Raw genomic sequence first — 25,307 nt, 5'->3', positions numbered from 1 at the left:
TGATGTTGGAACACGGAAAAGAACAATAAAAAACCAATAATTGTAAAAGATAATAAGAAAATGGGAGGAGTGAACCGCCTGGGTCAGATTTTATCAAATTATTGTGCTGTTAAAAATAAGCAGAGATATTATTATTTTTCCATTATGCTTTATTTCCTTATAATTTTACTTAATATTCATTGACATTCATCCACTACGAAAGTCATGTATGGAAAGTTATGATGTACACAGAGGAAACAACATTACACGCTAGGAAAAACAAACGGCGGCTGGGGGGAAATTTTCGCGGACAGGAGAGGACGGCGAAAGGGTTAATTACTGACAACAAATATGGAAGACTAAGTGCAACATTGTAACAAATTTCTTTTCCGTCCAAGTTAAGAATGACTCATCGAAAAGTGCGCGAACGAACATAAACAGTGGCGTGACAGTTTCCGTTCGTCGGATTTTCTTCCCCTTCGACTGCCTCGTGAATAATAAGAAACATATGGGAGCCAAGGCCTTGTCCGGCCGATTGCTTCTCGACGAATGACGATCTGCGTAATCGACCGACTCCAGACCGATTAAGAATTTGTAAACTTCCATTGCAACGGACAGTGGACATTGTGCTCCGGAGAAAACAGTTTCTATCATTCTTGCTATGGATATAATCTGTAATCTGGAATTTTTGGTAAGTTAGCTATAATTTGTTTCGTAGTATGTAACACGTGTTGTTATTGTTTTAATAACACAAAACTTGTACTTTCTAAATTTCTTCATTTATTTCCAGTTCTTTTAAAAATATGACGACAAAGGACGAAAATTAAAAAAAAAAAATAAATAAATAAATAAAAAAATAATTAAAAAAAAAAATACGAGCAAGAAAATATATGTTTTAATAATGAGTCGGAGGAGAATTTCTTTTTTATTGACAATGACGGAAAAGCATTATGTTTTATTTATAATTCCACGGTCAAAAATGATAAAGCTAGCAATTTACGTCAACATTATGAAACCAATCATCCCCAGTTTTCTAATCAGTATCCACCAAATTCCAAATTAAGATCAGATAAACTTGCTTCTTTGAAATGTTATTTAAATAAACAACAGTCAATTTTGATGACCTTTACCAATCAAGCTAATAATGTGACTGAAGCCAGTTTTGTTACTGACTGGAATATTGTCGTGCAAAACGCCCGTATGGAGAGGGAGACCGTATTAAAAAAAACTTGGAAGATGTACTTAAAGTTTTAGATCCTAAAAATGAAGCATTACACAAAACTGTTTCGAAAATTCCCATCTCAAGACACACAACCGAACGACGCATAACTGCAATTAATACATCTCTTGAATATAATTTAAAAAACGATTTGAGGAACTGTATTGGATTCAGCTTAGCCCTTGGCGAATCGACAAATATCACAGATCTTCCGCAATTGGCAGTTTTCATACGTTTTGTTTCACCTGACTTCGTTGTTAAAGAAGAATTGTTAGATTTAGTGGAACTTCAAGATTCAACCCAAGGTGTCGATATTAAACATGCATTAAATTCCATAATGAAAACTTTTGATGTGCCTTTTAATAAGCTTGTAAGCATTGCAGATGGAGCTGCGGCAATGCTGGGTTAAAAAAATCGGTCTTATTGGGCTTTAAAGAGACGATTCTCAAATTCCACAATTCATTCCGATTCACTGCATCAATTAATTTCACCAAAAGCATCTCGTTACAAAATATTTAAAATATCCTGATGAACAAACAGTGAAACAGTGTTACATATTGTAAATTGCATTCGTATCAATGCAAAAAATCATCGACCATTCAAAAATTTGCTTGAAGAATTAAAGGACGAAGAACTTCCAAATGACAATAATTTCTTTTCCATTGTTAGATGGTTATCTAGCTACAACGCATTAAATCGATTTGTAGATTTGTTTGATCCGATAAGTGCATTGCTAAAAGAAAAGGAAATAACTCTTCAGAATTAGACGATGACGAGTGGTTACAAGATTTAATGTTTGACTGATGTCATGGAACATTTGCAAACACTGAATTTACAATTGCAGGGAAAAGATAAAATAATATCTGATCTCTCACAGTGCATATTTAGTTTTCAAACTAAATTACAGCTTTTTCAAAAGGACATTAAAAATAAAACATTTTGTCATTTTCCTCGAACTAAAAAAATTTGTTCCAATATTATACAAGAAAAACTGAATGAGTATATAAAAAAGCTAGAAGGAATATTGACGGAATTCCAAAATAGAATTTCAAATCTATTTTGGAATTCCGTCAATATTACTTCTAGTTTTTTATATACTCGTTGAGTTTTTCTTGTATAATATTGGAATCGTCTTTTGATTTTTTTACGAATCCATTTGAAATTAACACAATTCAAGGTGAGTTTTCCATTTCCAATATAATTATGACCCAAAGAGCAAATGTAAAATTAGAATTAATAGAGATGCAAGGAGATAAAGCTCTACAATTAAAATACAAGTCGAAGCCGATTACTGAATTTTGGAAATTTGTACCAGAATCGAAGTATCCTGAATTAAAAAAGGCTGCTTGTCGAATTATTTCAATACTCGAAACAACGTGCTTATATGAATCATTTTATTTCACTTTAAAATTCGTGAAATCCAAACACCGATCACTATTAACTAACCAGGATCTCAAAGAATTCCTGAGAAGTGTTGTCACCAATTATTCACCAAATATTAAAGAATTATCAAGAAAAGTAAAATAAATGTGTTTAATTTTTAATATTTAAATTCAATACACACATTTTGTAACTTTTATTTATATGTTTTCAATAAATATAAATTCTACAAACAAAAAAAAAAAAAAAAAAAAAATTAAAACTTTTTTTGCATACCTTTTAAATACTTATTTAATTGCGGCTCGAGAAAAATTTCAAATTTTGAAACATGGCTTGGACTACCAAGGAGCTTGGCCACCCCTGTTGTATAAATTATAATAATGATCTGAAATAGTTATATACTCTTATGCTTCCATTCAGTTATGTTTAGCCTTTTTTATATAAATTATTGATGTGTGACCAATCACCACATGACTTCCTTCTACGGAATATTAAATTATACGCATTTTTTCTTGCATTTCATTTAAACTTATTGGATTGAATTAAATCTACTAATAATAATAATTGATAAAAATTACTGTATTGTGAAATTTCTGAGCTCCTTTGTGTATTTGAAAATGCTTGGTGATATCTAGGTTCTTATTATTTCATGTACTGTAAACATCGTAAAATCCAATAAAGAAAAATATTTTAAGAATATATATATTTTTTTATTTAAACTACTTTTAAAACTTTTATAAATCTTTCTTTTGTGTATTTTTCCGTAGACAAAACCATACTAACATAAGCTCCTAATGAAATATAGAAACACAATGATTATTCAGAGAATCTATGTATTAAAATGCTGATGTGGGATAAGTCATAAAATAACCCAATAAATTTACCATAATCAGGTAACCCAGTAACTCCCAAAAGGGTAGGATACGAACTGCGCGAAATTTAATCGAAGATCCCCTTCTTCTCTAATCCTCGAACCTGCGCGACGTTTCGCTGTTCCCTCTTTCTAGGAGCTTGAATTTCCAAGAAGATGGTTGTTACAAAATGACATTTATCACCATTAATGGGACATTTTATTGAGACTACAAGCCACTATTACCGTTTTTCAAATATTGTAAAAAATGTGCATACAAAACAAATATTAAATTAAAATCAGGCGTGCGCTAAAGTAAAAATGAATTTCTTTTACACTCATTTTAAAGTTTTATGATGCTTAAAAGAATAATGAGTCAGATCTTTTTTATTCTTTATAAGAATTAAAACTTTTCGAGTTGTAGATTTTAGCTGCTGACATATATCAATTTTGAATAATAAAACTGATAGATTAATGATATATATATAAAACTGATACATACTCAACCTATGAAATATCGGATGTGTAGCGCACCTTAAATAAGTTTTCTTGTCTAGCTAAATATTAAAAAATATTCTTAGATCGCAGAAAGGTTTTAACTTTAAAATTTACCATTTTAGGTAAACAGTTCTAATTAAATTAAAAAAATTCTCTTTATTAAATCTAAAAATTGGATTTCTTAAGTAGTTCTAAATTCACACTAATATTATTGGAATATATGCCGTATTAAGCTTTCCATTTTTAGTCATTGAAGTTATTTAATTTTCTTACAAATTCCATATTTTAATATTAGAAACGTTTATATATTTATTCTGTTTTCCAGTTACTCTACCTGATGTACTTTGGCAAATATGTACTTTCGAATACACATTTAATTATAAATTAGTAATTATAAGCATCTGCAGAATTTTTATATTTAAAAAAAAAAAAGAACTTCCTTGTATTCATATCTTGGGATTTTCAGTTCCATTTTAATTCATTCGTTTTTCATATATTGTTGCATTGTATTAAAGTTTTCATGTACATACAATTTATGTATTTTGTATTGTATTTATCCCAATTTATACTTAAATGATAATTTTTATAAATTCTTACATGGTAACTCTAGTTAACAGAAGATATTTCTAATACCTTGGTAAAGATTAATCTTCAGCATGCAGCTTATTTTCAAATCTAGTTTCAGACTAAATTATTTGTAAAATTAATTATTTGAAATTATTTGTAAACAAAGATGGTCGCTAAATCATGCTAATAATATTTCTAGCTGTTGTAATTTATAATGCAACAAGTTTCATGTGATTTGTAATATAATTCCTTTATAATTTTTCAGCAGTATTGAGATTAACAGCAGATACTGATAATACATTTAGATTACAATGATTAAATTGTCATCGCCTTCTTCGCTGATGCTTTTGCTACATTCTTAATATTTCATAATGGCATATAGATAAGTTTAACTCATTCATCAAACAGGTAAATCTAGAATTCAGCCCACTTTTGTTCTTACACGTGCTGTATCTTCTATTTTCTTTAATATATTGTTCAGCCTAATTTCAAAAGATCTTAAGATCAAGTGGAAAGATTGATACACATTGACAGTTCGACCCGAGTTTTTAATCCCTGAGATCTCCAGCTCTTTCTTTTTTTGTACATATTTACTGTGGAAAAATGTATTGTAAAAATTTCAGTTCATGAAGAAAATACTTTTTTAAATTTATTCTTTGAAAATACTGCAAAAATTTTCAACTTTACCTTAGCATATCTCTTTACAAATCCGTTTAATAAGAAAAAATAAGCAAGAAATTAACTCGGTTTCTGCGATTGATACCTCGGTGCAAATTATATGTAATTTTCCCAAAAGCATAGAGTTTATATGGATATCAATAAATTAAGAATTATTTCTCCATCTAATTTTCTTAACATGTTTATTCCATAATTTAGCTATTCAAGGAATATTTTAAAGATAAATTTATTGCTCGCAAGAAAATTACGAAACCTTCTGCAAGTCGTCTGAAAATTTTTGTACTACAAAGCAATTAACGAAAGTAAATCTAAAGCAATGCATAAAAGAAATTAAACAAACAAACAAAAAAAGAAACAGTTTTTCACAGGTAATTCAGTGTTTCTCCTTCAATTAATTCAGTTCTCACTTCGCGACAAGGTTAAAAATACATAAAAACTCAAATCATCTGTGTTAAAAATTACGAAGTAAATCTTAAATATTTATTGCCTCGAATAAATTCCAGAATGAATTAAACATGATTTAATTTGCAATAATGAAAGAAGTTTTTGCGAAGCTTAGCTTCTCTAGATTAGCAATAAATCCATTATTCTGCTGTTTCAAATGTAAACAAATATGGCTGCTACGGTAAAAGTAATTAGGCTTAGCCGCACTTAAACAACTTTTAAATTGTTGATAATTCTAGAAATATTGCTTACAGATTTATTAAAGGCATAAAAACCTTAACCGGAAGATAAGAACAACATAACTAAATCATTCTAAAAGGAGGAAAAAAAAAAAAAAAAAAAAACCCGCAACTTACCAACATATAAGAGTTAAAAAACTGAACTCACTGAGCCGAGTAATACAGTGGGTATATATAACATTGTTACGGATTTGGTATTTAAATAGCTAATGTTAGTAGAATTATAAATTAAATTGTTTCATTCCCCGTGCAGTGCAGCGCGCGAAAAATATTATGAGAGCTAAGCCGGAAAATTAAAAATACAAGAGCACGTACTTTTGACATTTAAGAAATAAATATCTCTTTTTGATTTCGAGAAATTGCTAGAACAATCTCACGCGTGATTTAGAAAGCTTATAAAAAGGAGGAAAATCTCTCAAATCAGTTAAACTCGAGGCAACGATTATTGAAATTTTTATTCAAAATTCGCCTTTCCTTGTACTGGTCTCTGCCTATCTTCCCCCAGGAGGTAAATTACCTGTGGAAGACTTTAACAAACTGCTCGCTTTCTCAAATAATTCGATTATTGCTGGTGATCTAAATTGTCACCATCAGCATTGGCGTTGTCGTAGATCAAACCCTGCTGGTCGTGGCCTCCTAAAATGGGCTCAGTGCGCTCAGATTAAAATTATTTCGCCGGAATCCCCCACTAGATATGATACACGGAGAGCCCCTTCATTCATTGATTTGGCACTATTTCGAAACATTCCTTTTTCATACAGCGTGACTGTGGAAAACTGTTTATCCTCAGATCACAACCCCGTGATCATCGACTTTAGCTGTAATCTTATTAATCCAAATTCTTCGGCATTCGTCTACAAATTGGGAAAATTTCAGATTTAAACTTAAAAATAAATTTCTACCCTCCCTCGAAATTAAATCCAGCCATGATACAGAAACGGCAATTGATCAATTAACGCCCACTTTACCTGGTGCTTATAAAGAAGTATCAAAACCCACCCTTAGACCCAGTTTTCGTAAACTTCCTCCTGAAATTAAATCCAAAATTAAAGAAAAGAATAAAGTACGAAGACTTTGGCAAAGCTGTAGGAATCCTGATTTAAAATTACAACTTCGTATTCTCCAAAATGAGTTCAAGGCATCATGTGAACAATTCTACCAATCACAATACTCGGACTACATTCAGTCTTTAACGACCAATGACAACAGTCTTTGGCGTGCATCAGCCAGACTACGTAAACACAAATCACACATTCCGTCCTTAGCTACGGAAAGAAGATGAACACTGGTAGTACTGTCTGAGGTTCGAATCCCGCGAACGGGTTGGCATTTTCGTGGTTTTACCCATGTGTAACGTGTATACGAGTCAGTTTCCCTTAGAAAGTCCTCCACAAAGGCATCCCTCCCTTTAGGCAGATAGCCCTCGTGTGCTTTGATATAATTAAATAATCCAATCCATCCATAGCTACGGATGCAGTGGTGGCTCATACAGACACCGAGAAGGCAGAATTAATTGCTGACTGCCTCCAAACCCAATTCACACCGCATAATGAAGGAATTTTTGCGAACAACGCTAATTCTTTCCAACAAGATGTTGTACGCTTCCTTCCCTCTCCTTTTAAGAGAGAAATACAGTACACAACCATGACCGAAGTAAGTGAGTATATTACCAAGCTCAAGCCCCAAAAGTACCTGGATTGGACTTTATCTCGAATCGTATGATTAAATACCTGCCCTCCAATTATCTATTTTTCTTAGTAATGTTTATAAATTATATGATCATGCATTGCTATTTTCCTCAAAGCTGGAAGAGGGCACTTATCGTGCCTATTGCAAAACCTGACCAGAGCCATTCTAATCCTCAAAATTACAGACCTATCAGCCTCTTATCTTCGTTATCTAAAATATACGAATTTGTGCTACTTAAACGCCTGAATGATTTTCTCCGATATCACAACGTTCTGATTGATGAACAATTTGGATTTCGAGCAAAACACTGAACCACGCACCAGCTACTGAGGATATTGAAGTTTATTCACGAAGGGTTTGGTAGCAAAATGCTTACTGGCGCACTTTTTCTTAATATTGCCAAAGCATTTGATAGGACTTGGCATATAGGAATTATTATCAAGCTCATACAACTTGATCTTCTGGCTCAGTTAATTCACATAATTAACTCGTATCCTGCTAATAGATCTTTCTCTGTACGAGTTAATTCTATCATTTCGGCTCCCAGTCTAATTCTCAGCGGTGTAGCTCAGGGTAGTCTCCTCGGACCAAGTTTGTTCAATATATTTATAAATGACATACCAAAATCACCTGGTATCACTGTAGCACTTTATGCAGATGATACAGCCATCCTAGCTCAAAACAAACACCTTGAAAACTTGGTTCACAACATTCAGAGATATCTCTCAAGCCTTGAGCACTGGCTCATTACTTGGAAAATCCAAATTAATGTTGCTAAATGTGCTGCTATGATCTTTAAACGAGGCCCCCTCCCGTACCCTACCATTAATTTAAGGTTTTTCAACGACTATATTCCCTTGTCAAACTCTTACAAGTACCTAGGAGTGTTACTTGATTCAAAATTACTCTGACACCTTCATATTAACCATACTCTGAATAAAGCGAAGGCTGCCAGATCCCAATTTTACCCCTTTTTATCTCGAAAGTGTCATCTGTCAGTCAAAAACAAAATCCTTCTCTATACCTCTGTTATAAGACCCATATTTTTGTATGCTTGTACTATCTGGGGTACGGCTGCAAAAACTCATGTGAAAAAACTTCAAACCTTTCAGAGTAAAACATTACGTATGGCCCTGCACGCAGCCTGGTACGTCCGTGCAGATGTGATTCATTCGGACTTAAACGTTAAACTGTGGGTTATGTCATTAAAAAACTTAGTCAAAATTTATTCATCAAAATTGAGCAGGCTGATAACCGAGCATAACAACAGCTACCAGCATACGATCCAGAGATTCGCAACTCAAAGAAGAGACCAAGAGCCATCATTGGTCGGGGTTACGGCATCTACCCACACATAAAAAGCATAGCCACCGCCCTCCAACACCAGGATTCGGACCTGACACTCGAAGCGTGAAGGTGCGTAGTTCCCCTCGCTCTGTGCTACGTTCTGATTACATTTCTGTTCAGTACCAGTGTTAGCATATAGAAGGTTTTCACATAGGTCTTCAGTGACCGACGTGTTGTAAAACGGCCTTAGTACATTTGTACTGATTTAATTTTATTTTTCGCGACTTCAAGAATTTACAAGTGTGAACCAAGATGGCTTTTCTGCTGCAAATGTTTGAAGAATTCGTCAGGCTCGGAGAACTCAAAACCCTAAACCTTGATGAAGCGCTTACGCTAAAGTTCCTGACCAAGGTTATGTTCTTCCTGATGGATGACGGGACTGACTTTCAATCCCTGTGTCCAGGCTTCAATCTTCAGGATTTTCCGAAGCTGCATTCAGAGGAACAAGGACCGGAAGATATGGAGTTTCAACAAGTCAGAAATAAAAGGCCGTGCAGCCCCATCACCGGCGATACGGAACCTAAAGCCGAATTTCAGAACAACAGATATGCTATCCTCCACGACGAAAGCGACGGTAATCACGAACCAGAAGCTGAATCGTCTTCAGTGATTCCTCAACCTAATAAAAATCAGAAAAAGAAAAAACAAATCAAGCATAAATTTTCGGAATCGGCTAAAGAGGTAATTCCATTTGGAGTGCAAGCTAAGTGTAATTTACAGGAAAGCATTCCTGCTCCCAAGCCGTCACGACGGAGAACGCCACGACCGCGCCGGCCAATCAGGAGAGCCCCAGCGAAGTCACCGTTCAACCGACCAATACAGAAGCTTCACAGGATGACGTTACAGATGGATTCCAATATCCGCAACGTAAAGCTAAAATCCCGCAGATTACGGTGAAAGATGCTGATATCACATGGAAGCAGCTAATTAAGCTGTTAGACGACCATAAATGCCAGGATTATAATGCAAGCATGAACGGGGATTATCAGTTTGACATAAAAGTCTCCAAGACTGATTCCCACAGAGAAACTACTGCTTTCTTTAACAGGAAAGGAATAAAATACTACACGCATGTCTTACCAGACGAGAAAAAGATTAAAGTGGCGGCACACTTCCTGCACGTATCAGAGCGGTTATTACTCAACGGAACAGACTTTGCAAACAGTACAGTAAGGATTGGAATCCAGCTATTAAGACAGACATAAATAGACTCACAAGGCACATTAACGTTTTGAGGCCGAGGCTTTGGTAACAGTAAAGGCTACCAAAGGACGGGGAATTTTGAACTGAATGCTTTCCCCTCTTTCAGAAATCACCTCCTATCTGCAACAAAGATTCTTGTGTGTAGTTTAATGGATTCTCAGAGGGGTGCATCTATATCGCAAAAGGAAGACCTTTGAAAGAGATAAGTGGTTAAAACCCTAGGGACGTGAAATTTGACATTTCACCCCACTTTTCAGCCTGGAAAATGGGGAAAAAAGACATGGCCACTAAAGTGGACAACCCCGTCTTTTCAAAGAGAGGACTCTATGGCCACTATAATGGCTATACCGTCTTCAAAAGGTTAAAGCTCTCATCAGCGAGTAACGAAACGAAGTATGGAGTTACAAAATAGATAACTTAAATCTGGATGACGGTTCATTCTGGAACTTCGCTCGGAACCTGAAAAGAGTCTATCACCATTCTCAGCCAATAAAAACAACACACGGTTTTGCATATACCGATAAGGAAAAAGCTGTCACTTTCGCAAAGCATCTAAGCGAGCAGTTCACTCCGAATGTGATTCCGAAGAATAGTGGCTTTGATATTGACAATTTTGTTCAAGAATGGCTTGAGATTAGCACACCGAACAACACGATCAGGCTCACTACTCGTTAAGAAATAAAAGATATCGTCAAGCACACCAACTCAAAAGAGGAGCCTGGAAGTGATAAAATTACGAACAGAATGATGAAGAACCTGCCCCACTGTCTTGTTGTTTTAAAGAACCAATGTTTTTTTAAAGAACCAAGCTGACTAGCATCTGCAATGCTTGTTTGACACATTCATATTTTCCACCCCCGTGCAAGCATTTTTGTGATACAAAAACCACGCAAGCCTCCCGATGAACCGGCCAGTTACAGACCAATTAGCCTCCTGTCGACACTGGGAAAGATTCTTGAAAGAATCATTTACAATAGAATTAAACCTTTCTCGATATTCTGGCGGATGAACAACATGGCTTTCGAAGAGGACTATCCACTTCTCATCAGTTAGTCAGAATCACTGAATATATTGAAGCGGCTTTACATAACAAAAATAGTGCAGCTATCCTCATGCTAGACGTGGCAAAAGCATTTGACCGCGTCTGGCATAGAGGACTTATTTTTAAGCTCATCAATTTGAATTTTCCTCGGGAAATTATTCTCATCCTCAGCTCATTTTTGAACTCCCGAACGTTTTCAGTGCGGCAAGGAGATTCTAGTTCAAAACCACATCAAATTTACGCTGGTGTCCCACAAGGAAGTATCCATGGACCAATATTTTATATTTTGTACGTAAATGACTTCCCAAAATTATAAAGATCCTAATATTATATTAGCATGCTACGCGGATGACACCGTCATCATCGCGAAGTCCCGACGACCAAACCACGTTTTGGAAAGGATTCAGCAGATTATTCCTAATATTGAAGCATGGTGTCAACGATGGAAAATTCAGATCAACCCGGAGAAGTCAAAAGTTTTAGTTATCAGAAAATTCAAGACCACAGACCCCTCACCTGTAATGTTACGCTCTTCGGGAAAATGCACACATAAACAGTGTGTGTGGAAAAGCGTACGGCATTGTGAAAAAGCTTTACCCACTACTTTCTAAGGACTCTGGATTAAACCTTGCACGCAAAAGAAGATTTTACACTGCAATGGTCAGGCCTGTTATCACATATGCCTCCCCGGCCTGGGCAAGTGCTAAGGCAAGTGAAATTCATCGGCTGCAAGTTCTGCAAAATAAGATCCTGAGAACCATCACGAACGCATCCTACTATATTAGAAATAAAGATTTACATCGCGACCTTCATATTAATTATATCAAAGACTACTTATCCAAGACAAATGGAAACTTTTTTAGGAAAGCAAAGGCCAACAGTACAGCTAACTTTGAGTATATGATGAAATCATCCCGGACGATTTGCTCATCCGACCTTATGCTGCACACTCAATTAGGCAAGCCAATAATTAAGTGTTACTCGTCAGTACTCCATGCTGACGCTCCGTGTGCATCTTTCCACATCATGTCTTCTGACAAGGATTCCAATCAATATTTCGACCAATCACAGTGAAGTGCCAGCAGGCTACGAGCATCTTATGGACTTTAATTACTTTGGGCTTGTTCTTGGTTGGACCAGTGTTGCAAATAGCTCGCGTCAGCTCCTGAGCCCAGACGAAAATTGCGCCGTAATCCCCTTTCTCCCTGTTATTTCTCCCCTCAGAGGAAACTCAATCAGGAATTTTCTAATACCAGGCTCCGCATGGAATTCCTCGCATGACTGGGAAGTATTGCTCCGGCAATAGAAACCCAGTACAATACAGTATATCGCAGTCCAACACCAGTTACCTGCACTGTAAACAAAATGTTGCTATCCTCATGTTAGACGTGGCGAAAGCATTCGAGAGCGTCTGGCATGAGGGTCTCATCTCCAAACTTATCGACTTCAATTTTGAAAGAGAACTTGTTCTTATTATCTTATCTTTCATCACCTGCAGGAAATTCAAAGTGACTCTACACAGTTCTTACTCCTCCGAGCGCCCAATACTCAGTGGAATTCCACAAGGAAATGTTTTAGGACCTATTTTTTACCTGTTTTATGCTGAGGACTTTCCAACTGTTCTTCACAGCAATAATTCCATCTTAGCGTGTTATACAGACGACACTGCATTAGCAGTAAAGTCTGCTAATGTGAATCATGCCGTCCGTAAACTTCAAGATCACATCCCGCTCATCGAAGAATGGCGTAAGAACTCGAAAGTGCAAATTAATGCCTCTAAATCCCAGCTTCTTATCATCTACAGAAGGAAAAAGAAAAAGAAACTCAAAAATCAACTCAATCTTTTCAACGAACCTATCACTGTTGTGACTCAAGCAAAATACCTTGGTGTAATTTTAAATAGTAAAATGACTTGGACAAATAATATCTATCACGTAATACAAAAAACGATCTATGTCGTAAAATGTCTATATCCCATGTTAGGTCGTTTCTCCAAACTTAGTTTAAAGAAAAAGAGACTTATCTGCCTGTCGATCTTACGACCAATAATGACCTATGCTTCACCAGCCTGGGCCACTGTGTCTTCGTCTGATTTAAAGAAGCTTCAAGTAATTCAAAATCGCTTCTTAAGACTCATAACCAACGCACATTACTTTGTACGCAACGATGTTTTACACAAGGACCTCAAAATTGAGACTATGGGCAATTTCCTTCGTAAAACTAATAAGAATTTCTTCAGGAAAGCTAAGGACTGTGAGCATCTAGACAAATTTAATTTGTTTCAGTATGAAATACTGAATGAAGATAGACATCTCCGTCCCTTCGCTGCTTTCATGCTAGACAGCAACCAGAACTTTCCAACGTAAATAGTTGCTTATTATTTTCAAAGTCTGACTGCACAAATTCTAATTTTAAAAAATGAAGCAGCATTCACCAGAGCCAGGACTCCGGAGGGTGGCCTCCCACGTGACCTGTGCCTTATGACTTGCTACTAATTTCTCCAGATTATAATGCTTTGCTGAGACTTGTACATATGTAAATAGGGATTATCTAATCAAGAACTTTATGTTTTATTATTTTGTATTTTATCTTATATTCTCTCTTTTATTTTGTATTGTATCGTATTTACAACATAATGAACTGCACCATTCAGATGTCATCTCGTGCTCATGTGACGTTTGTCACACCCTCCTTCTACACTTTAGCTATCCTGCATCGCCCAGCTCACGCACAGAAGAACGAACAAAAATGGAATTAAATTATCTGAATTTATTAAAATTACCCAGTCTATTTTCATGTTCCTAGTGAATACACCTATCTACCGTAAAATTCAAATACTGGTGACATTCTGGATATTTTCCTCTCCACCATCTCCTTCTCATTCAATCTAGAAGTACTTCAAGAACTGGATTCGGACCACTGCCCGGTCATTGAGACCCTAGGTACGTACAAGGATGTCATGGATGAGCATATCAATACGATTAATTGGAAGGTCTTTCATGAAATTCTCGCCGAATGTCACAATAATAATCTTAGATTACGCACACCAGATGACATAGAACTTGCTGCCAATCAGCTTACGCTAGATATTCAAAATGCCTATAAAGCGGCTACTAGAAAAATCCCTAGAAGACAGGTTACTGATAAGTTACCTAATAAGATCAAAAATCTCATCAAAGACAGAAATAAACTTAGGAAAAGGTATCATCTTACCTGTGATCCAAATACGAAGAAAGAGATGAATAGACTTAGCAGAGAGATTAAAAAGCAGATCATTATTCACCGCAAAGAACTCTGGAATGAGAAGATTGAGAGCTTTAATGAACCAAGTAGCTCTTTCTGGTCTTTTGTAAGACGATTAACCCATCAACGAGCCCGCCTCTCGGAACGAAAGGCTTTGAAAACGGCCGCGTTGTCAGACAACAAACCCCTCCAAAAAATCGCTTTCGTTTTCTGAAATCTCTCTAAGATGGCCCAGCCTAAGGCAGTATGTTTGCTTCCCCTTAGTGTGATGGATAAGCCATAAAATTGCCTCCCCGGTATTGAATGGCTTGCGTTTCGTTTCGTCTCCCTCCTCTTTCTTTGTACTAGTAGCCTGTAGACTTGTTTCTTTTAACATGTGACGGCCGAATTTTCCGAAATCTTTTTAGAATTTTAACTTCCAAGCTTGTAAATTTTCAATTATTCGACATGTTTTATTGGGCAGTATTTTAAGAAAGATCATTATTTATTTTGTTACACAATTTTTTACTATTTACTAATCTATTTTATTTAGTTTTTGTAGGCCAATTTATTTTTGGAAATTAAATTTTAATTCATTCTTTTACCGACTGTTTTCATCACATTATAAGTCCATATATATTTACGATGAGAGTACAATATTTATCAGGAATTTTTGGAAAATTTGGCATACATATTTATATTTTAGCGTTGAATTTTTTCCACAAGTTGTTCGTTAACAGTCGAGCTCATCCTCGTAAACGCTTGATCTTTTCAGCATGGAAATGGCAAGCAATAATCTTCCTAATATTTTTCGGGATTTTATAGCAATTTCTAGAATTTTGGCGGTTTTCTACAAATATTTTGGGTACGTTTAGCTATTATACAGTTGCTACTAATGTGGAATTTAAAGCCAAAAATGTACTCCTTCGTTGATTTGAGAGATCGCATTTCGAATTTAAACGGAAGTTTAAATGAATTTGATACAATCTTAGCACAGACTAGAAAAATTATTTCTCTGTGTTGGATGGATTTTTCTCACTTTTCTGCATTTGATAGATTAAATGCATAAAGCAGACTCGCACAAATAGAATTTAAATAAATTTATTTAAATAAATTTCTATTTTCATTTAAAATTTGTCATTATTAGCACCTCCCGCAGTTTTATGCAATCATAGGATTTTCCGAATTCTATTAGGTCGTTAACATAATTTCAAGGCCGAATAGAAAAGTGATAATATGGAAAGACTATGTCTTAAGTACCAATAGCCAAGTATTTGTAATTAAATAAAAATAAATATTGAATACCAGCCGCTTTTTTATTTATTTTTAGTCATATAACAAAAGATAAACAAGAATACTATTACATCTAAGAATTATTTAGTAAATTATTTTGCTAATGTGAATGATGAAATTATCATATGAATGATGAAACACGGTAAAAATGTTTTAATGATTGAATTCAAAGTTAAAAGTCAAACAAACCCCAAAATTCCTTTTTCCCCAAACTTCGTAAAATGTTTTGATTAAATATGATTTGAATAAGTTTTCCAATTCTGTTTTGAGTGATATAAATGAGGATATAAATATTATTAAATTAGGATATAAATTATTATTAGTAATAATTTTTGTATTATAACTTAGCAGAATATCGTTTACCGTTAAAAATTATATCTAAAAGAATTAAATTTTGTAAAAGAATAAAAAATATAATTAACTGTTCCATTTTGTCCTCTATGCATCTATTTATATAAAAAAGGAATCTGGCTAGGGAATTTACGACTTGTATATGAACTAAAAATTGGTATCTTGACAAAACTTGTCAGAGCATAAAAAACGTATATTCTGTGATATTAGTGTATTAATCATACTTCTGTATCCGTAAATGCAGCTTATAATTACCAGCATTAGTATCATAATGGATTTTATTAAAACGACGAAAACTGAATGCAGTATCAAAGTAAGGCTCTTTATCCCGTTAAGTATTGCTTGGGTCGTAACCAACACGAGTTTTATTTTTGAAATATTATTCCAAATAAAACAGGAAGCGTTAAACTATATGCATTTTAAACAGTTTTACTTTTTTATATGCATACAAATGTTAAGTAGCTTTAAATTGTACTTCATTTCTGAAACTTCTGCGGTATTATTTTTAGAACAGATCAAGGACTTTAAAGAACAAGGCTGGATTTGGTACATTTGTCTACTTGTTTATTTATTGAATTTTAAGTCATCAATTGTAATCATCCCATCTCGTGTTTGGCGTGCTATAATCATCTTTGGTTTTTGCGCCATAATCTCTCACTCACTCACTTAAAGAACAAGTACATTTTAGTAATATGCAACGTTAATGGTATAGTTCAAATGTTATTGAAAAACTGTACGATTTGTAACTGGCACTGGAAGAAGCAAAATTTATCTACAACTTTCCCTTACTTCCCAAATTCGTCTGATTAGCAAGGATTGAATAGATAATTGTAAACGTCTTTGCTAAAAGTAATAATAATCGGGAAGAATCCTTTCTACCCCTGCCTCCTGGGAAAAGAAAACGACTTGGAAGGGAACCTGAGCTCCGCAGGCTAACTGACACTAAGGTCTCCAAAGACTATTTCTAGTCAATAGAGTTTTTTCATTGTAGAAATACTCATTATCTAGAGCTATCTTTTTTTTCTAGCCATTGTAAGCTACAGATATAGTGGGAAAAAATTCTCATTTTACATAATTTTCGGATAATTACATTTTACGTTAAATAATTTTAGATTTTGATTAACGCAATCGATGAATATGGCAGAATAATAGTTTGTTGTAAACATTGTAAATTTCAACGTTTTTTTAAGTAAAGATTTCAAGTAAACCAAACCAAAGATTATTAAATTAGTCTTATAATGTTTACTGTTTGGTTTTCAGTGTTCTGAATTTGCATTTTAAAAACATAATTTAAATAATCTTTCTTTACGCTAGTCGCTTTTAAAATGTTTACCTATGTAAACACTTACTAATGTTTAATGTAGCAACTTTGTATGTACTTAACGAAAGACTTAGAGGAATTTATAAAGAAAACTAGTTCACATGGAAAAAATCACGAAATCTTCCTTACAGCCAACGTATTGACCAGAAACCAAAACCAGGTCAAAATACTTATGATCATCTCTTTTATCCACATAGCCATCGGTAAAATTTTCAAACTTATACTTGTTCTTATTGCAGTTATAAACAGAAATGTGAACACTCAGATACTGCGCTTGTTAAAGTTAGTACAGTCTGCGGCTGATTCTATATCTGCCGAGGTGTTTTCGAAAAAAACTTGAAAGATAATAAATTATGTTACCTGCTGAGTCATCGAAATATTATATAATTCTTTATTGAAACTGAAAATTTTATAATTTTCTATAAAACTGCAATGGAATTATTGCATTGAGTAATCTTCAGTGTGATGTAATTAGTGTCCTAAATATAAAAGTATGTAAAAATCAAATTGGAAATTGCAGCAAATCAGTCCCTAGAAATATGCTATGCCTGTATTAATCTAGTAGCAATCAATTATTCATGAACATTATAGTATGTATGCCATATAACAATTTGTCAGCAGCACAGGAAACAATTTCGATATGCGTGCCTTTTCTTTTAACATAGTTTTTCTCTCGTTACTTTTAAGATAAACATATAACTTGAAATAGTTTTTCTTCCTCCAGCTTTCACTTATGTACTTCTTAAAATATCTCCACTAAAATCAGAGTGATATTATCAACGATTTTTCTTTATTATATAAATATAAAATTTATCCTTTATTATATAAATAATTGAAATGCTTAAATTTGACATTCTAATAAATATTTTATAGTAACTCTCTGAAAAATTTAACTTCTTTTAAAATGTATGAAAATGAATTAAATCGTGTATTTTTTCCAGTCTTAATGATAATAAAATTTTAGAATCATCAGTTATATATCCGTATTGATTATGAGAAATTATCTCATTCTTCTTTGAGCTGGAAATTGCTCAATGGAGCTTCTTCCAGCTAGAATTTGAACTCGGGGTGTAAGTGATAGTAGATCGGACTATAGGATAACGGATGTTTCGTGTTTTTATTTATTTTTTATTTTTTATTTTTTTTTTCCTCGTAAAAACGCTATGTCTCTTCAATGGCACCTCAACGAAAACATGTCAGACGATAATTCGTTAACACATGAATTATTTCGACAGTGCCTCATGCTTCTTCTCTCTCGCCCTTTAAATGAAACAAATAATAAAGGAATTATGTCATTCTCACTATCTTGTTATAAATGGAAGTCCTTCCAGCTAGAATTTGGAAGACCTCCTTATTAGAAGCACAATGAGGGCACTGCTGAATTTTCGCATTTCTTGCTTCGAAAAAAATACCATGCATGTCTCTGCATGGTATCTTTCTGTTTGTGCAGCATTCGAAATTATTCCGCTTTCGCAAATTTTTCAAATTTACTTTTTCTTGTATCATTTTTCCATTTGTCGTATATTGATAGGTGAAACAATGCAGATTTCTGTCTATTTTTTTAAGTTTTCGTGTCGGCAGAAAAATATACTGTCGCATTTAAAATTGGTTTTAATGCTGAAAATGATTTGTTTGTTTGGTTCTATTTTTCCTTTTTCTTCCTTTAAAGATTTATTTTTCTTCCCTATACTTATTTATTTATTACATTTTAATCTAATAGTCTCCCAAAAACTAAAGCGGTAAAAAAGTTCTTTGATTCCAAGATGAAAGAAACTTTCATTATGCTTTGAATTTCTTCAGCAATCTTTCACCGGTAGGATTTATTTTCTTCTTTCACCTACTGATACTATGTGATTCTATATCTGTATATGTATGTGTGTAAGTATGTCTAATGGTTTAATTGATATATATATGTCATCAATGATATATATATATATATATATAATCAATGATATATATATGCATTCATATTTTAGCATATGTATATATTAGAATGCATATATATATATTTCATTTTATAATTTCATTACACAAAAATTTTATACCTTAGGAAGTATATCTTTTATAGTAGATTTTGGGAATGCTTGAATTTTGAGTGAAAAGGAAAGTCAAGATTTCTACTACTTTACCCCGTTCAATGCTTTCTCTTTTACTAAGGAATTAACATCATAGGAGGGCTGTTTTTGCCCAAATGTTCGGCTTTTGTGGGAACGGTTAGGGGAAACCGGAAAAGCAAGAAATAATTTTTCATTCATGAATTGACATCTTCAAGAAGCATTGACTCTCAGTGAGTAAAAGACAAACATCTGGAAAGATGTATTTAAGCATAAAATGGTTTTCGAATCCAAATAACATTAATTTAGAGAAATTTTTGTGGATGCAATATATAATATTGAGATAAAAGTATAAAAGTAAGTACAAGAGGGCGATGTAGAGTAATTTCACTGTTCGACTATGTTAGAGAAAGGCCTCAAACATAGTACTGTCGGCTCTGTGTTTAGATTTGCTAAATTTACTAAAGCACACGATATCTATCTACCAAGATAGAGATATTCTACTTCCGACGAGCTTTCTAAGAAACACTTACAAGCATTTAGTTTACATGTTGAGAAAAATCATAAAAATTCCATGCAGTTGATCTATTTCGTCGCTGAAAATAGAAGCCAAGAAGAATCGATAGTGTTCTCTGGCTTCAGGCACCTAGATTTTTTACTTTGAATTTGGAACTAGAAATATAATTACAAATGTCTCTACTAGGGGAGATCAAAATTCATTATTTTTTCACACATGTAAAATCTGGTTAAATACGTTTTCTCGTTTATAAATTACAGAAGATTTTTCAATAATTCCTGATATTTTAAAGGAAACTTTTGATGTATTTGTTTCCTGTAACAGTTCTAAATAATCATTCATTACAGCCACACTAATTTTAACGATCTGAAAATTAGCAAATGAGTTGAACTCTTTCATAATTATGATAAAAAACTTAATTTGGGTTTAAAATTACCTCAGAAGTGAATTTTTTTTTTATTTCTTAATTTAGATGCCTTACAATCCAACAGTTATTTCCCCTATTAAAATATGGCCATATTAGTGGCCGGTAAATACTGGTAGTTCGACTTAGATTTACACCCTGACGAACAAATACGATGGCTGAATGGTATTTTCCCATGTTTTTTCCTATGTATAACATGAATATGAGACTTTTCTCGTTAAAAAGTCCTCTATGAAGGCATATCTTTCCTTAAAAGCAGATAGTCCTCGTGTGTTTTGCTGTATTCAAGTAATCCTAACCTTCAAACTACGGCACCTGTCACACTAAATCAAGATAAAAGGTTTCTAAACAAGATTTTTAATCGGTCTGCGGGCCCCAGTGGCCAAGCTCTAAAACCGCTGAGTACTGGTAATCCTACATAAGTTCAAATCCTGTTGAACACGCTTGTTCGGTGAAGGTTTTCTACGTTCAATGTAAAGGAAATCTAGTTTTCCTTAGAAACTCCTCCCTGATAGTTTCCGTCCTCTTGCGCAGATGCCAATTCCATTAAATTTTCTGCATTAAACACAATTGTAATTCTTTCTTTTTAAAGAAATCTCAGGGGAAATAATTGTAAACATCAGATTCAGTGCGATTATGAATTATTATTTTAAAGTAGTTAACATTTTGAGTGGGAAAAGCATTTTTAATACGCTCATAAACAACCCATTCTCTAAACTGGCATCAAACTGTGTCGATTTCTACAACAATCTATATAAATACGTTTCCAAAAAATTCTGCTAAAATATTAAAAGTTGTATTTGTAGAGCATTTATTAGTTAGACTACCTACTCAACTTTTGGTTTTCATAACCTATAAGTTATTTTCTCCCGCCTTCTTAGCATACCTTCGTGGTGTAATGGTCAGCACGCACGGCGTGTATTCGAGAGATTGGTGGTTCGAGTTCCGGAGAAGGCATTGCTTCTATTTCACATGTCCTTCGAAATAACCTAATGTTTCTATAGTGGCACTCAAACCAAAAAAGGTGGTGGATGATGATTCTCCGCCGCAAGGATTTGGCGTTTCGGTCCCCTAATCCCCAGTCGCCCTTTAAAAGGGGGAGTATATATGGTATTTTCTCCCGCCCTTTTAGCATGCCTTCGTGGTCTCAGTACGCTCGACGCGCATTCGAGAAGTCCGTGGTTCGCGTCCCGGGTAAGGCATTGCTCATTTTTCATGTCTCTTGCTGTTAAAAAAAATGTAATGTCTCTACAAACCTTCCATTCATCAGAATAGTAATAAAGTTATGAAGCATAGGGGGTAGAGGGAAAAAGGAATTTTAAAGAAAAGATTATTTTTACAAAATGACTCGAAATTTCTTGAGACAGTATAAGTAGTTATATAACTCAAATAATTAAATATTTGACCTCTTAATTTTACCAGTATTTCTGTATAGAAATAAAACATAATTAAATATCTTTAATGAGTATCATAGATAGTGGAGCACATCGAGTGAGCTTCACAATATTTTCAAAAGCAGCCACTTTGACAAATGAACAGAACTGTCGGGAATCGCTTATGAATGTCACTTACACGTTTCATAATGCCAAGAATGTTATAAAAATAACGGTTATGCTATATCAACAACTTACCGATCTTTCCAAAGTGCTTAAAAATAGAGCTGTTCCAAAAATTGTATTCAGTTCATTCACGGTGTTTAATCAAAAGCTCGTCGTCGATTTTTGAACTACTTATCGATAAGCTATTGAATTCAAATTTTGTACACACACCGTTTACGGATGATAATAATTCGATTTAGAGTTTTTAAAATTTAATGTCGAAGAAATTTTTTGCGCATATTTCCATTTAAGAATAAACTAAAAATCTCAAAATTTTTAAGTTTGCATCATTTTACAGAGCGTAAAATAGCTTTTGAAATAAAATTTGCATGAAATTCGTAACCTAATTTCTGATTTTGGGGCGAATTTTGTTTTAAATTTATATATCTTTTCGATTATTTGAGGTAAAAGGATACTTGGAAGTAAAAGACTGAACCAAAAGTAATAATAATAATAATAATTTATCATATAGATTAATGGTAATAAGAGATTACTTAATAGCTTCTTTGCTAAATTCCTGTACAGTTTTATAAGAAGAATCATAGGTCCTTAAATTACGAAATCAAATAATTGAATCGCATTGTCAGATGCATAATATTTATAAATTTATCAAGACAGCCTCACGTTTTTGTTATTCGTGATATAAATTTGTAGATAAATTTCTTGAAGAGAATTATTTAATCTCGTATTCCCATTAAATTACACGATACATTATTTTTAAAACAAAGGGCGTTAGCCAAGAAGGTCTATTAACTTCCTTTTTTCATTTTCCGTTGAAAACTATGTCAGTTCACTTTTCAAACTGTTGCTACTACATATTACAGCCCTGTATTATATTTAAAGAAATTAAATAATGGTTTTGGTTTATTAGATTACGGCAAAGCATTCGAGGTTATCTGCCTTAAAATTAAATAATGAATAATCTGCATAAATATATGTATGTTTCTCGCATTGTGATAAAACAACGGTACATAGACCCATCCAATTTTGAATAACGTACATTTCCACCCGAATATGGGCATCTCGAAGCCGAGATTTGGAATTTGTTTTATTATATGTTTCATATTTCGTAAAACTTCAATGAATTTTGAATTAAGAAACTCAACGATTTTAGAGCGAGCAAAGGCAACACTGTATGAAAATAAAAATATAAAAAATTATCTTCAACGGGCGAGACTGTGTATCGGGAATTCTAAAGATATGCTCATTTAAAATTTATTTTGCGGTATTGCTGTTTAACTGAAGTTTTATGGTTTAAGTGCGAAGAACATGATATTTAAAAATAAAGGTAACCCACAAACCGTTAAAAAAACGCCATTTGTGCTTAATGTAAAATCTGAAAGATTTGCATTTTCAGATTTTTATGTTTGCATTTATTACTTTTATTTTTCTCGTTTTAATTCATAAATGCTCTTATAGGTAAACGTTCATTTTGTAAAAAATTCTATTTTTTATTCCATAACTGCTCTAAAACGGAAATTCTTAAATCCCTTTATATATGCATCCACTTTGTAACTGGCAATAAATTTGTTTCTTTAGAGTCAGTGTAAGGCCTTTATCCCAAAACATCAAGAAGATTTCTCCCCACGCTAATGACAGCCATTACCCATTGTCGTCAGTATTGCATTAGGCATTGGGGGTTGGAAGACATACAAAAATACGGGCTAGTCCTTTTTAGCGTGTTTTTTCGATAATACAAAAACACGGGACTGTCCGTTTTCGAGGGTACATTTAAACTAACAATAATCCGTAACGAACCGTTAAGAGACCTGCATAAAAGAACGAGAAAATCCGGGCCAAACCGTTAATGGGTTAAAAAATAAAACCACTGTCAATAGGCCAATTTATCATGAACAAGGCATTGCGCTCACGAACATGGAGAAAAGTAACACGCTTGCTGAGCACTTCGATAAACAGTTCACTCCGAATACCGCCCCGTGCAATCAGGAGTTTTCAACTATTGTCAGCTCCACTGTGACAGATTGGATACGTACAAACGATATGCAAAGTCATTTAGAACTCACTTCGCCTCAAGAAATCTTGAACATTATTAAGAAACTCAGGATTAGAAAGGCCCCTGGGCAGGATAATGTGAACAACGTGGCGCTGAAATGGCTGCCTATTAATATGGTCAACCGTCTCACAGGTATTTTAAACGCTTGCCTGTACAATAGTTATTTTCCACGGATATGGAAGACTGCAAAGATGATTGTGCTCCCCAAGCCGGGAAAAAATCTGACGAAACCGGAAGGGTACAGGCCCATTAGCCTGCTTCCCAGTATGGGCAAGATACTTGAACGAATTATCCTTAGCCGTATACAGCCTCATCTTGATAAACTACAACTCGAACAGTTCGGATTTCGGAAAGCCCTTTCTACGACAAAGCAGCTAATGCGATTGAATGAGTTCATAGGCAGTGCATTGCACAACAAAAGATACGTTGCCTTACTCATGCTGGACGTGGTGAAGGCATTCGACCGCGTCTGGCATGAGGGGCTTATTTACAAGTTAATCAACTTAAAATTCAGCAGCGAGTTGATAAAAATTATCCACTCTTTTCTGTCCAACAGGATATTCTTTATTCGAATTGGTGAAAGTATTTCAAATAAGAAGCATGTGAAGGCCGGAGTCCCGCAGGGGTCTATTTTAGGGTCTGTGCTCTACTTATTCTACGTAGCAGACCTACCTGCAGAACATCTGGATCAAAACTTCTTCATGGGTTGCTATGCAGACGACACAGTCTTTGCTGTCAAGTCTGGGTCGCCAAATTTTGCCGTAAAGAAGCTACAAAGATTTATGCCCAAGCTTGAACAATGGTGCGCCATGTGGAAAATTGCAATAAATGCTGACAAATCCAAACTTCTGATTTTTAAGAAAAATAAAATGAACCATCCCTTGACTGTCCAGCTGGAACTCTTTAATACTGTCGTACCTATTGTCAAAAGCGCTACTTATTTAGGACTAAAATATAATTCAAATTTCCTCTGGAAAGATCATATAAATTACGTCAGAGGCAAGACCATTGGGGTCATTCAAAGTCTTACGCCACTTCTGTCTGCGACCTCCAGATTAGATATGAAGAGGAAAAGACACATCTACAATTCCATAATTCGGCCTATTTTTGCGTACGCATCTCCCGCTTGGGCAACAGTTCAGAAAAAGGAGTTAAGCAAGCTTCAAATTACTCAAAACAAATGTCTAAGGATGATAACCAACGCCCATTATTATGTCTCCAATCAGACCCTACATCGTGACCTTAAAATGGATTCCATGGAAATGTATTTGCATAAGGCCAATGTTAAATTCTTTAAAAAGGCTCAAGAATGTAATCACATGACAGACCTTAATGTCTTGAATTATGTAATTCTAGAAGAAGATGCATCGTTACGTCC

General features: G+C 34.2%; 1 protein-coding gene across 3 annotated transcripts in view; it reads left to right on the top strand.

Moving 5' to 3' along the window:
* Nucleotides 1-498: 498 nt before the first annotated feature.
* The window catches only part of LOC118200382 (adhesion molecule nephrin-like), a 513,425-nt gene continuing 488,616 nt past the window's right edge, over nt 499-25,307 (top strand). For all 3 annotated transcript variants that reach the window (XM_085817481.1, XM_085817478.1, XM_085817479.1), the window contains exon 1: nt 499-670. The gene's annotated coding sequence lies outside the window, so the exon portion shown is untranslated. The remainder of the gene's footprint in view (nt 671-25,307) is intronic.

The sequence above is a fragment of the Stegodyphus dumicola genome, chromosome 5 (assembly GCF_044657685.1).
Source record: "Stegodyphus dumicola isolate Sdum_Otavi_A_Nest chromosome 5, ASM4465768v1".
Taxonomy (NCBI): Eukaryota; Metazoa; Arthropoda; class Arachnida; order Araneae; family Eresidae; genus Stegodyphus; species Stegodyphus dumicola.
This window is presented reverse-complemented; position numbering and strand designations above follow the sequence as displayed.